Raw genomic sequence first — 13,112 nt, 5'->3', positions numbered from 1 at the left:
CATGAGATGTATCAAAAAAAATTTCACGTTTCAAATGAGATCAAACAAAACGCCACTTATTTACTCTTAATTTATGATCAGATATAATGTTTATCTACTATTTGTAAGTAGTTTTTGTTTTTGTTTTGTTTGGTTTTTTTTTTTCCTCTTTGGCCTCAAACCTCTTTTTGACTGAATTTGTAATGACATTAAATACAGGTTCCTTCTGAAAGCTGTCAAAGCTGAGCAAGTCATTTCGGCGTCACGCCACATCCGACTACCCGAATCACGAAGAATGTAGCAAGCAATTTAAAATAAATCCTCCAAAATCATCCTCGCGCATCAGTCTTGCACTTATTATGCTATGTACAGGGAAAGAAATTGTAATATTTGGTAAATATTCAGGCTTGAAAAGCGGACAGTAGTTCTTACTGTTGATGGTAAACTCTTACGAGTGTCTTTCAGTGTTTTTTTGTTTTTTTTTTATATATTTCCTGATTGTCAAGGTCCTGAAGATGTCCTACATGAAACCCTGCATAGTAGAGAAACACTTTGCTTTAGTTTTCTCCACAACAACACACCCAACAACCCACGGCGGTGTCCGGAATCGCGTACTGTGACCGTATGTACTGCGTTTGATGCATTCGAATACAATCCCGGACATACTACGTCCGCCGTGTTGGCGTTGTCATTTGACCTTCGACGTCATCATAAAGCCTAAAATATAAAAGGTCGTGAGTTCAAATCTCAACACTGCCAAGCTGCCACTGCTGGACCCTCGAGCACGGCCCTTAACCCTCAACTGCTCAGTCGTATAAATGAGATAAACGTAAGTCGCTTTTGATAAGGCTGTCTGCCGAAATGCCGTAAAATGTAATGTAATGTTTCCTATGAGTTCTCCAATTTCCTCCTACAACCCCAAAACACTCCAGTTGGTGGATTGCCTACATTGAATTGCCCCTAGGTGTGAATGTATGTGCATGACGTGCAACGACATAATGGTGTCCCATCCCTCACAGCTAGTGTTCACCAAAGGATAGGTTCCGGATCCAATGTGACCCTGAGCAGGATAATGTGCTTACTGAAACTGAATGAATAAAAATGTTTACAAAATATCATTTGAGAAAAGCACTTTCTCGATAAAACATTAAAAACAAGCAGTTACTAACTGTTCGTTGACCTTCAGACATTTTTTTTTTGTTGTTACATCCCCTCTACCGGCGTCTCCTGATGTGCCAGGGAGGTATTAAGCTCTATTTCAAAGCGCCCTTGCCCCGAGCACTGATTCCTCACAGCAGCCACCATTTCTGCACAAGCTCCAGGCTCAGCCAATGGAGTCTCACCGGTCCATTAGTAGAACTTTTATTTCTGGCGCTTGTCTATAGAGAGAGGTGAGACGACCGTGTCCCACCAGGATGTAGGACACGTGGGGTAAGAGATTATTCTGGTTCATTTCACATAAACAGTAAGCCATGGACAGAGATACAGCATTATTGACTAGTTGGTGGTTAAAAAAAAATGGTATAGTGTTCCAAAAAAGGGCTTTGTGAAACCCTTATAATACCTCAGAACAGTAATGTGGTCTAATAGACTTCCCCGTCCAACATTTTCCCTCAGGGGAATACCTGTCTTCATTTCAGGAGCCATTTCAATAGTTTATTAGCTCAAGTGAAATTTCTTATCCTTTGGAAGTCTTGGGGATCAAGTCGATATGACTGAAGACTTTAGCAGAACTTACCCAGAAGGCACTGAGATTTGATCCTAATCCTTTTCTAAGAAAGAAAAAAAAACAACAACAGCAACGACAAAAAAAACAACAAAAAAAACAAAACAAGGGCAGATATAACAGGAAATGTCAGTAGTAGCAGTACAATATGAACTCGACATTTTTGTAACATCCAAACCGGGCATGATGTAGCTAAATCTGGCTAGCTAGTTATAGGTAACATGACTGTATACTTTGGCAGAACTTACTTACCCAGAAGCCATTGTGGTTTAAATCAGGGGCCTCATTTATATAACGTTATAATACACACAAATCAAACCCTTTCTCGCAGTAGACTGGCGTTCTATTCTGCCGGCGGAACGGAAATCGACTTATCAGACATTTTCAATCAGTATAAACAAAGGAATTTTTTTTATCAACGCAAGTATGTTATAAGATTATATGAGATGAGTCAGGACACTGTTGGGTTTCTGTATGAAGAGTATCCGTGACTCTGTTTAGCTGCTGGTGAGCAGGGCGATGGGGAAAATGGAGGTGTGTGAGCCCCCTGCTGGGCAAATAACTCACAACCTCTCCACAATAAGCATTTTTGATAGTAAAAAGCTTTTCATTTCAAGTTCACATTTCACAGACTCACTGAAATTTCTTTCTTTGTTGCCTTTTGTGCCTTTTTTTTTTTTTTTTACCTGCGTGGGAGTCACTGGAAATAGTGATGTGTTAGATAAATAATGAGGTCCTAGATCCTTTTACTAGTTTTCATCTAAGCTACTTTGCCCACTGACTACATTTAGTTTTACATTTATTCATTTAGCGGACGCTTTTATCCAAAGCGACTTACAAATGAGGAAATACGAGCAAAGCGATATATCAAGCGGAGAACAATACAAGTAGTGCTACCGTACAAGATCCATAATTGAGTTCTAGAGAAGCAAAGTGTGCAGAGTCGAGGAGTAAGAGCCAGAGTAAGGTGTTTAAAATTGTTTTTGTTTTATTTTTAGGATAATGTGGGGGTTGGCGTTTTAGGGGTTGGTTAGGTGTTGACGGAAGAGGTGGGTCTTTAGCTGTTTTTGGAAGATGGTGAGAGATTCTGTGGTCCGGATTGAGGTTGGAAGTTCATTCCACCACTGAGGGACGGTTAGTGTGAAGGTTCTGGAAAGGGATCTTGAGCCACACTGAGTAGGTATTACTAAGCGTCGGTCGTTAACCGATCGCAGATTGCGTGAGGGAACGTAAGCCTTCAGGAGAGAGTTGAGGTAGGAGGGTGCTGTTCCAGATAAGGTCTTGTACGTGAGCATCAAGGCCTTGAATTTGATACGGGCGTCTACAGGAAGCCAGTGGAGGGAGATGAAGAGAAGTGTGACATGGGTTCTTTTGGTCTGGTTGTTATACTAACATGACTCATAAGATTTAAAATCCCAAAGGAAATAACTTCGACTGAATTGATGTAGCAGCATAGTTTCCATAAAACTTGACCTTACTAGCCTATTGGACCTATTCGTCCACTGGGCAATTAATCCTCTCTCCCAGGCCATTGGTACCATTAGTAAAAGATAATGTAGTCATGTTTTAGAAATATCATTTAAGAACATTATTCTGCAATAAAGTATAAGATAAAAGGATTCTTTGGTTGTAGATTTTTTACTGAACGGACTCTTTTCGTGTTTATCAAATATTAGCCTACACTAGCTCGTCATTGGTGATGCTGGCTGGTAAAGTTTTTTTTCTTTCACTCCGTTCTGCTCGTACTTAATAGCAGACTGATCGAAGAACACGACGTTCCTGTACACGACGATGAACGAGAAGGACTGATACACGCAAGCCCTGTCAGATGCTTTCAGATGTCTGACTCCAGCAGGGTGATCCAAAGCAAAACAGCCCCTGGAGGCTTCACGTCTGGCAGAATCGCCGCTGTCTCACACCTACTTGATGTTAGTTCCAATTTGTCTCCGTTTCAGCGCGACACTTGACTTCACTGAGAAGCAAACAGGAGCTGCTGCAGATGGACGGAGCTGGGACACAATTCACGCCTTCTCTTTTTTTTCCCAGGTGATTTGGACTACATTCAAAGAAAACAGAATCTTTGCTGATGTTTATATTCAGCATTGTATGTATTGAGTTTTATTTCGGGACTTGACATTGGACAAAAAAAAAAAAACAAGGGCTTTCAAACTGTGCTACTTTAGGTGAAGAATACGTACCATATTCTCTGGACTAGAAGGCCATAGTGTATTGACACAACATTGCAAAGAAACAGAAAATATCTTGAATAAAGACCAATTTACAGTGCATCCGGAAAGTATTCACAGCGCTTCACTTTTCCACATTTTGTTATGTTACAGTCTCATACCAAAATGGATTCAATCCATTATTTTCCCTCAAAATTCTACAGACAATACCCCATAATGACAACGTGAAAGAAGTTTGTTTGAAATCTTTGCAAATTTATTAAAAATTAAAAAAAACAAAAAAAGCACATGTACATAAGAATTCACAGCCTTTAAAGTCCTATTAAAGTGGCCAGTGAGTATATATTGATTTTTTCTTTTCTCAAAGCTGACAGGATTTAGAATTCTAATGCATTCAGATTGTAGTTGTTTTCTCAGAAATATGTCCTAAAACAAATTATTCTTATATTTCTGTATCAATTAAACCAATTTTCTCTCTCCCAACCAGTTGGTGATACACACCGCGTGCAGCGCACTCATTGACCGCTTATTAAAACCAAGTTCTTGTATAGTGTGTGTGTGTGTGTGTGTGTGTGTGTGTGTGTGTGTGTGTGAACTAGTAGAACATGGCTAATTGGACATTTTTGCTAAGCATTGTCATTTGGTAAAATGCGAAACCCCCAGGAGGTGGCCTATGCCAACAGATAATTAGCAAACAACATTCCCTAATTCCCTCTAATATCTGTTCCATTATGCTCCAATCACCACACCATGATTTCGGGATAATTTTCCTCACACATCTTCAAACTGTATCTATACAGGATTAAACAAATCCTTTTTTTTTTCTTTTTTTTTTTTGAAAATCCATTGACTTACTTCATTCTCTCTCTCTCTCTCTCTCTCTCTCTCTCTCTCTCTCTCTCTCTCTCTCTCCCTCTCTCTCACACTCTCTCTCTCTTTTCTGTGTCCTTCACAAAAAGTGATTGTTCCTCAGGAGCTTGATTTTAGACACTGACTACATTTACAGCAGTAATCTCATTATTGACCTTATTCTGATTAAGGTGTGTACATGAGTCGCTTTTAGAATATTCCTTTCATGTACCCATTTTACGTGTTATAGAACATAGTTCGATTAACGGCACACGTCATTACGTCCCCGCGCCACTCCGTCCGACGTTCCCTCCAGAATTTCACGTATCGACATACAGTTGGTCTTCGTTAAGGAACCGTATACAGTTTTGGGTGATTTTAATTTTAATTTTACGAAAGCTTCAAGTGCGGTTAATTATTTGTCGTGCTGTACGTGCAGATAGACGACTGCTTGAAGCCGTGGGCTGCGTCCCAAACCGCGTACTTTCCTACTATATAGTAGCTGAGAGACATGTAGATAAGTACGCGGTTTGGGACGCAGCCGTGCTCTCTTGTTTGCCGTCAAACGGTTGAGCGCTGCCGTGTGTGTACGTGTCCTGTCGTAAAATGCGGTGAAAACTCTCACACGACGTTAATAGTGTGATTAAGGTGTGTACATGTCTGTAACGCACGTCGATAATGCGACTAAAACAGGAACACTCCACACGTCTTAATTCCATGTGTGTTTACTTCGAGTATGACTTTAGTCGGATTAAGGTCATCAATAATCACTGTCTACATACTAGTTTCTTAATCAGAGTATCGTCTTAATCGGGTTAATATCGGATTATCGTTGTCCGTGTAAACGTACTGACAGCCTCACTCAGACGAAGTAGGAAGTGAAGTTTCAGAAATATCTTTTATGTTACCACAGTGCTGTTTTTTCAGAATTCTCAATTCTGATTGGTCAGAAGGTGTTGATTCATTTTCTGTAACAGCTGCTCTGACTGTAGTGACAGCAAGGAAAATGTCGATCGATAAAGATGCAGAATCGTTAACATTTATGGAAGGAGTTCCCAGTCTCAGGTCTTGGTAACAGTCTGAGCTAAAAGCTGTAATTTTACTTTGAAGTTTTTTTTTTTTCCACCACAGGAAAGTCTTTAGGGCAGAGGAGTTTGTGCTTTACAGTTCATTGGTAACATTGACAAGCTGTGCTTATAAACTTCACCAAAGAACTAAAACAAAGAATTAAAGTGTCATTTTTAACTAATAATGAAAGGTAATTGGGAAATCGCTGTGGTATAAGAGGAATAAAACACTCTGGAATGTGCTGTCCTGAATACTTATCATTGTTTCAGTCCTCACTTATGAAAATGTACCAGCCACGTATCCACTCATTAGTGGCGTGTGTCAGGGGCAAGGGCATCCCGTTCATTTGTTTGATGAATACATCACCGGATCATCAAATGCCCTCGAGCACTGTGAGCCAGACAATGATTTGTTGAACTATTTAACCAAATCCGATTGTTATCAGGACAATAACTCATTTTTAACCCTGTAAAATTAGATTAACGCATCATGTCTCCAACATTAATTGCCGTGATGATGAATATAGTGCTGGACAGCATTTGGAAAGTCCCAGCTGATGCATTAAGATCCTGCTGTTTTTCCTTTAGATGAGTGCAAAGTCAGAATCAATCCTACTGGAGTGGCAGTCGTGTGTCTATTTCTTGAGATTCTCGAGGGGACAATAAAAGACAAGGTGTCCTTCTAAATTCTGGATTCATTTATTAATACTGAGCATGTGGGTTGTGAAGTGAGATCTAAAAAAAAATAAATAAATAAATAAAAAAAACTATGATTATTTGATAAAATGTGAAATATTACAAGAATATTTTTTACTCCTAACAGTCGGCAAATAACTTTTCCAATGATGTGAAATTTACAAATAAATCAATTCCCTGAGGAATCAACAATACACTGAGATACAACTCAGTAGTTCCAAAGGTTCATGTAGATAAATGGAGACATTGCAATCATTATTCAGTGGATTTTAGAATCCAGGAACCCTGTGGGTTTCCTCCAGGTTCTCCAGTTTCCTTCCACATCTTAAAAAAAAAAACATGTTGAGAGGTAGATTTGCTATGCTACATTGCCCCTAGGTGTAAACGAATGTGTGTGGGTGTTTTGCCTTGCAAACAATATTCCTGAGTTTGGCTGTGAATCCGTCATGACCCTGACCAGGATAAACCTGTCACTGAAGATAAATGATTGATTTCATTACAAATACAACGATGTACAAAGATATGTATAGAGGGTTCACTAACTAGTCCAGACTTGAAACTAGTCCAAAAAGGCTTATATTTAGCCAAAAAGAATTGAAACTAGCTCACAATGACTTGAAATCAGTCCAAAAGTAACTTGAAAGTAGCACAGAAAGACTTGAAACTAGCCCAAAAGATACTAAACTAGCCATAAATACTTGAAACTAGTCCAAAAAGACTTAAATTTAGCCCAAAAGACTTGAAACTATTCCAAAAATTATTTTAAACTACTTCAAAAAGACTTGAAACTAGGGCAAAAGACTTGATACTAGTCCAAAAAGAATTCAAATCAAGGCAAAAGACTTGGAAGTAGCCCCCAAAACTTGAAACCAGTCCAATAAGACTTGAAACTAGTCCAAAAACGCTTAAATTTAGCCAAGAAGAATTGAAAATAGCTCAAAATGACTTGAAATTAGTCCAAAAGTGCCTTGAAAGTAGCACAGAAAGACTTGAAACTAGCCCAAAAGACATTAAACTAGCCACAAATACTTGAAACCAAAAAGACTTAAATAATCCAAAAAGACTTGAAACTAATCCACAAAGGCTTAAATTTAGCCAAAAAGAATTGAACATAGTTCAAAATTACTTGAAATAAGTCCAAAAGCCACTTGAAAGTAGCACAGAAAGACTTGAAACTAGCCACAAATACTTGAAACTACTCCAAAAAAGACTTAAATGTAGCCTAAAAGACTTGAAATTATTCCAAAAATGACTTGAAACTAGTCCATAATTACGCAAAACTAGCAAAAGAAAGACTTGAAACTAGGGCAGAAGACTTGATACTAGTCCGAAAAGAATTCAAATCAAGGCAAAAGACTTGGAACTAGCCCCCAAAACTTGGAACCAGTCCAATAAGACTTGAAAACTAGCCCAACAGTCTTCAAACTAGTCCAAAATTACTTGAAACTAGCACAGAATGACCTGAAACTAGTCTACAATTACTTGAAACTAGTCCAGAATTACTTGAAACTGCCCCCAAAAGAAACGAGCCCACAAAGACCCGTGTTGTCCCACGTTTCCAAGGGGCCACCGCACCTCAGGTATAGTTCACACCTAGTTCTGTATTACCTCTGAATATGAGAAGGACTTAATACATACAGGTACAGATATTGCCATTGCGTAGCAACTCGGTTTCTTCCATGACCGTACTGAGGGTTGAGACACACTTTGGTCACACAGAAAGCTAGGCTAGGATCTGTTTCTACACAAGCAGCTTTCTCCAGGCCTGGGGCCAATAGTTACCCAGGAGCACAAACAATGCATGAAGGTTTGCACCAATCAGCTTGTGAGGATCAGAAACCCAGGACTTGCTCTATACCATTTGGTCGTGGTTTGACAGGACTCGGGGCGAAGCCACCCCGAGGTGACCCATAACTATAACATGCATGGCTATGTTCCAAATGGAGGGTGGGGGTAGAGATGGAGAAATGGCTGAGTTTGCAGGGATTTTGCATTGTTTATGTATCAGCGTTGCCTCTGGTTACATTGCCATCTCACTGAGCCGTTTTTTTTTGTGTGTGTGTGTGGCTGGAGCGCGTTAGCTGCAGGCTCTTTGGCATGCAGTTTTTTTTCTACTTCTTCTTCTTCTTCTTCTTCTTCTTCTTCTTCCACAGAATCATTTATATTCCACACTTGAGGTTAGAGAGGAACATGAGATTGTGGAGACAGTCGAAGCTGCACTTCGAGGTGGCCGCGGGCATTTCAGCGCTTCGGAGTCGGTATGTTATGGAGAATTTTAAAATAGTTATTTATTACAAATTCCGAAGCCTGGCACATCCTCGTTCCAGGAAGAGCAAGTCTCATCGCAACGAGAAAATCAGAGTGGTGCTCGTGCTCCAAAACAGTTACTCATTCACTCGGAGGTGCGTTTTTTTACGGGATCTTACCGTGTTTGCATTGTAGCCTGAGGCAAAGTCTTGCAAGAACACCAGAACACACCCATATGCACATATACACGTGTTTAAACACACACACACACACACACGCACACATATACACACACAAACCCTTTGTTCTGTGAACACACCTCCATCTTCATTCGTCCCTGGTTTAAAAGCGGAAGTGGGCTGGATCACCTGGTCAGATCCCGCTCAAACCTGCGTGTGTTATTTCAGATGTGCTTGGATGATTCTTTCGCTTGGACGTGGGAGGGACGAGCCATCCATCACGTTACAGCTCCGGCCCCGAGGCTTTCCTCCAACACAGAGGACAGACATGGTCCACGGCTATGTGGGACACAATGGAGGTCTTTCAACACACCTATAAATACATGATCTGTCAGCGTGGAGCAGCCACAGGCCGCGCTCAGCTCGCGTTCACACCTCAGGCCACCCATCACTTATGTTAAGATATTCACACGCTCGGGGCCACGGCTAAGGCTGAGTTCATTTCAAACTCTCGTCGAACCGCAACTACGTCTCTCTCTCTCTCTCTCTGTCTCTCTCTCACACTCTCTTTCTCTTTCTTTTTCCTCACCCTGTCATGTGAATAACTAAAAATTACGAGGAAAAAAGAACACAGAGAGAAAGAGAGACAGAAAGAGAAAGGAGAAGGTTATTCATTATGACTGAAAGCAAAACCATAAGCAAGCAACCCAATTACAGGCGAACGCCGTTGACCGACAGAGCGCCCCGCGGGAATGCAGAAGTGTGGTGATGATGACACGGTGAAGGGAATTTCATAAATAATCTCTGACAGCCATGAAACAATAAATGCAATACATCAATCTGGATTATTACAGAATCACCCGGAAAGCTGAAGTGGCTCAGAAATGTGAATAAATGAGAGTTAAATATGATCCATAATCACAATCTAGATTTGTTATTCGATATCACCGTGAAGAAAGGATGGTTTTCTTTCCTTGTATATTTTCGACTAGAATGCTATCCCCCCACCACCCCCCTCCCCAAAAGCCGACTGAAGCTAGAATGGAATATCTGACTTCGAACCACGTGACAACCAAAATCCCTCCCAAATACGAAGCAAGGTTAAATAGTAGGTTAGTGTATCCAGAGATGATCTTACTCATCAGACAGCTGAAAAAATCAAGAACATCAGAAGTTGGGATTTGAAGGTAACAAGCTGATTCGCATATTAAGAGTAACACAGCGAATAGTAATATAGCCACGTGGTTAAAATCTCATCAAACAGATCCAAGACGTGTGAAATGACCAGCTGTACACAGGGCAAATGTAGAAATGCACGAAAAATAGAAAAGATAAAAGAGTCGAAATAAGTCTGATCAAACGAATTGGACTTGGCCATGATGGCAACCAGTGGTTAGGCTCCTGGTATTTTAATTAATAAAATGTACCAAAACATATAGCACCTCTTACAGTCTCCTCTAGGGGCGCTGTGACGTTTGCAGAGTACATTTGTGAAAATCGGAAACTAATTGGATTTATTCGTTAAACTCTGGTTTGAGTAAGGAATAAACCACTTGGGAGCATGCTATTATCGCAGAGGTTTTTATTTTGTTTTCCAAAATTTGCAATGCACCTTGAGTCTTTTGTGCTTTTTTGTGGAAAACTACCCGCATTGGAGAAACTGCGATTGCACGAAAACGTTTTGCATGCTCTTTCACGGTGATGTTTGTTGGTAAACGAGACATGTATAACGTGCGTGAATCGCAGAGGGCTTCGGCCGACTGCGCGTCGCGACGACGTCGCGTGATGTGTCTCGGCCCAAACCTGCGGAAAATCTGTGGTAAATTTGGGGGGAAAAATCGTACGCTCCTTCGAATATTGCGGCGTTTCCTTGATTTCAATACTTCCTGGGATAGGCTCCAGGTTCCCCATGACCCTGAAAAGGAGTAAGCGGTAGAAGATGGACGGATGGATGGATGGAACCTTGAGACAATTTCAGGTCATCACGTATGTTCTAACAGCTATTTTTCAGCTGTTCTCTCACCAGCATCTCTTTTTTTCTCTCTCTCTCTCTTCAAGATAATAAGACCAATATAATCAGAAGCTTTTCCTGTTACTAAGGAAGAAACCAGAAAGTGTAAACCTTCCCTTGTCGGAAACTTCACCGACTCTTACAAAATGCCGATGATGGAGATTCCATTTTAAAAAAACTAAATACGCATATCAACAACTACACGTTTTGTAACCAGTCCACCGTGTATAAGCGGTCCCTGTGCTAGCTGATACTATATTAATGATCATGTATTAGAACACGTACATTAATATACTCTAAACCTGTGATTTGCTCTGCAGCTGGAACGACTGTATTATCCAAGCTGCTGTCATAGAAAATGAAGCAACACCTTCTTACCAATCAGAATCGAGAATTCAAGAGCTATACCGTGCATGCTTATACCCATTTTATGTTAAGGCATTAATACTATATCACGTGTAACGGGTCAAAGGGGTGGAGTTCTGATCTCAGGAGAATATGGGGGCTTGTCTGACTTTCGTACGAAAGACGCATATTGTCATGTCAGAGCAAACCAGTGACTACATTTCCCATCCTGCACTGCGGCCTACAAACATGGCCGCCATGGACTGCAATTCCTAGAACACTCATTCACTCTAATCATGCACACCTGCATCCAATTCACAGCACTCACAGCCACAGTATAAAGAGACTGCTTGAACACAATGACTTTGCTAAGTATTGAGTGTTATCACCGTACCAAGCGTTTGTACCAACCATGTTCCTCGTTTTGATTCATGTTCTGTGATCTTGTTTCTCGTTCTCGATTCTTGCCTCGCCTCGCCTCGCCTCATTTATGCCTGTGACCCATGGCCTGTTTTCGACCACGCTATTGTGTTATGATTTGGATTTGTCTGCCTGTCTCTCTTTATTAAAAGCTCTTATCTGCACTTGCATCCGTCCTCAACGCCGTTATGTGGAATACGTGATACATATTCATCGATTCTTTATGAGGATAAAGGTGCATAATTGTTCCCCGGACCATTGTGAAGTACTTTATTAGGCCTTAAAAACACACTAACGCAAGAAAACCGTCTTTTCCTTGTTGGTATGAGTGATTAGCAAATCAAACGGAGCTCATGTTAAATATTCGCTATTGGTTTAATGTAATTCTTTTCTAATTCTTGGTTTATTCAATTTCAGCTCCTCAAGGCTGCTGAATATGGTAATAAGACCTTCATGCTGGGTTTTGGTTGTTTTTTTTTTTTTTCTCCTTCCCTCTTCCTTGTGTAAATTGCAGCGATCACCTGGAGCCTTTTGAACAAGATTACCCAGATGGCCTAGCGTTATATGCCTCAAGTTTTATTTTCCTGTCTTCTCTACTCTCCCTCCTTCTTTTCTCTCTCTTCTTTTCCTGCATGGCTGGAGGGGAGCGAGCAGTGGCAAGACCTCCTGAAGGTTCAGGGCGAGACTGCGAGGGGACAGCTGTGCTAAACGCGAGATCTGGACAGAAAAAGAGAGAGTGGTATTTAGGTTTAAACCTGAAGGTGCCTCTTGAACACACACACACACACACACACACACAGACAGATCGTCCTCTAGTACCAAAGGGACTGTGTTGATCATCAAATAAGTATCTATACACGTCTGGTGTATTACACAGAATTTACTTCTTTTTTTTTTTTTTTTTTTTACAAACAACAACTTTATGATAAGATGGCCCGGTATGTTCATAAGTTCATATCACAGCGCTGCTGACTTCTCGATTCTGATTGGTCAGATGGTATTGATTAATTAGTAGCTCTGAAACTACTACAGTTTTGGCTGTGCTTCAAATTACTGCATTCAGTCTAATATGTTATTGTTGCTATAGTAACATCTTACAAAGGGAATTGTATGGCAGACTATGGAAGACCGTCTCCGGCGTGGATATTAAAAAGGTAATTGCAACTTTATTTCACAGACTTGCGACTTTAAATCTCACAATTCTGATTTTTTTTTTCTCTCGTGCGCGATTTAGAATCCACTCGATGCAGAACCTGCAATGTGACTAATTTCAGGTCATGAGCGCACTCCAGAGTCTGGTATTAAATGTCTTAACTAGCTGGTGAGTGTTGTTCTTACTGTATATAACCTATTTATAGAGAACGGTTGACGATTTGTCAGTGCATTCTTTGCAACTCACTAAATGTC

Source organism: Ictalurus furcatus, chromosome 7, assembly GCF_023375685.1.
Source record: "Ictalurus furcatus strain D&B chromosome 7, Billie_1.0, whole genome shotgun sequence".
Taxonomy (NCBI): Eukaryota; Metazoa; Chordata; class Actinopteri; order Siluriformes; family Ictaluridae; genus Ictalurus; species Ictalurus furcatus.
This window is presented reverse-complemented; position numbering follows the sequence as displayed.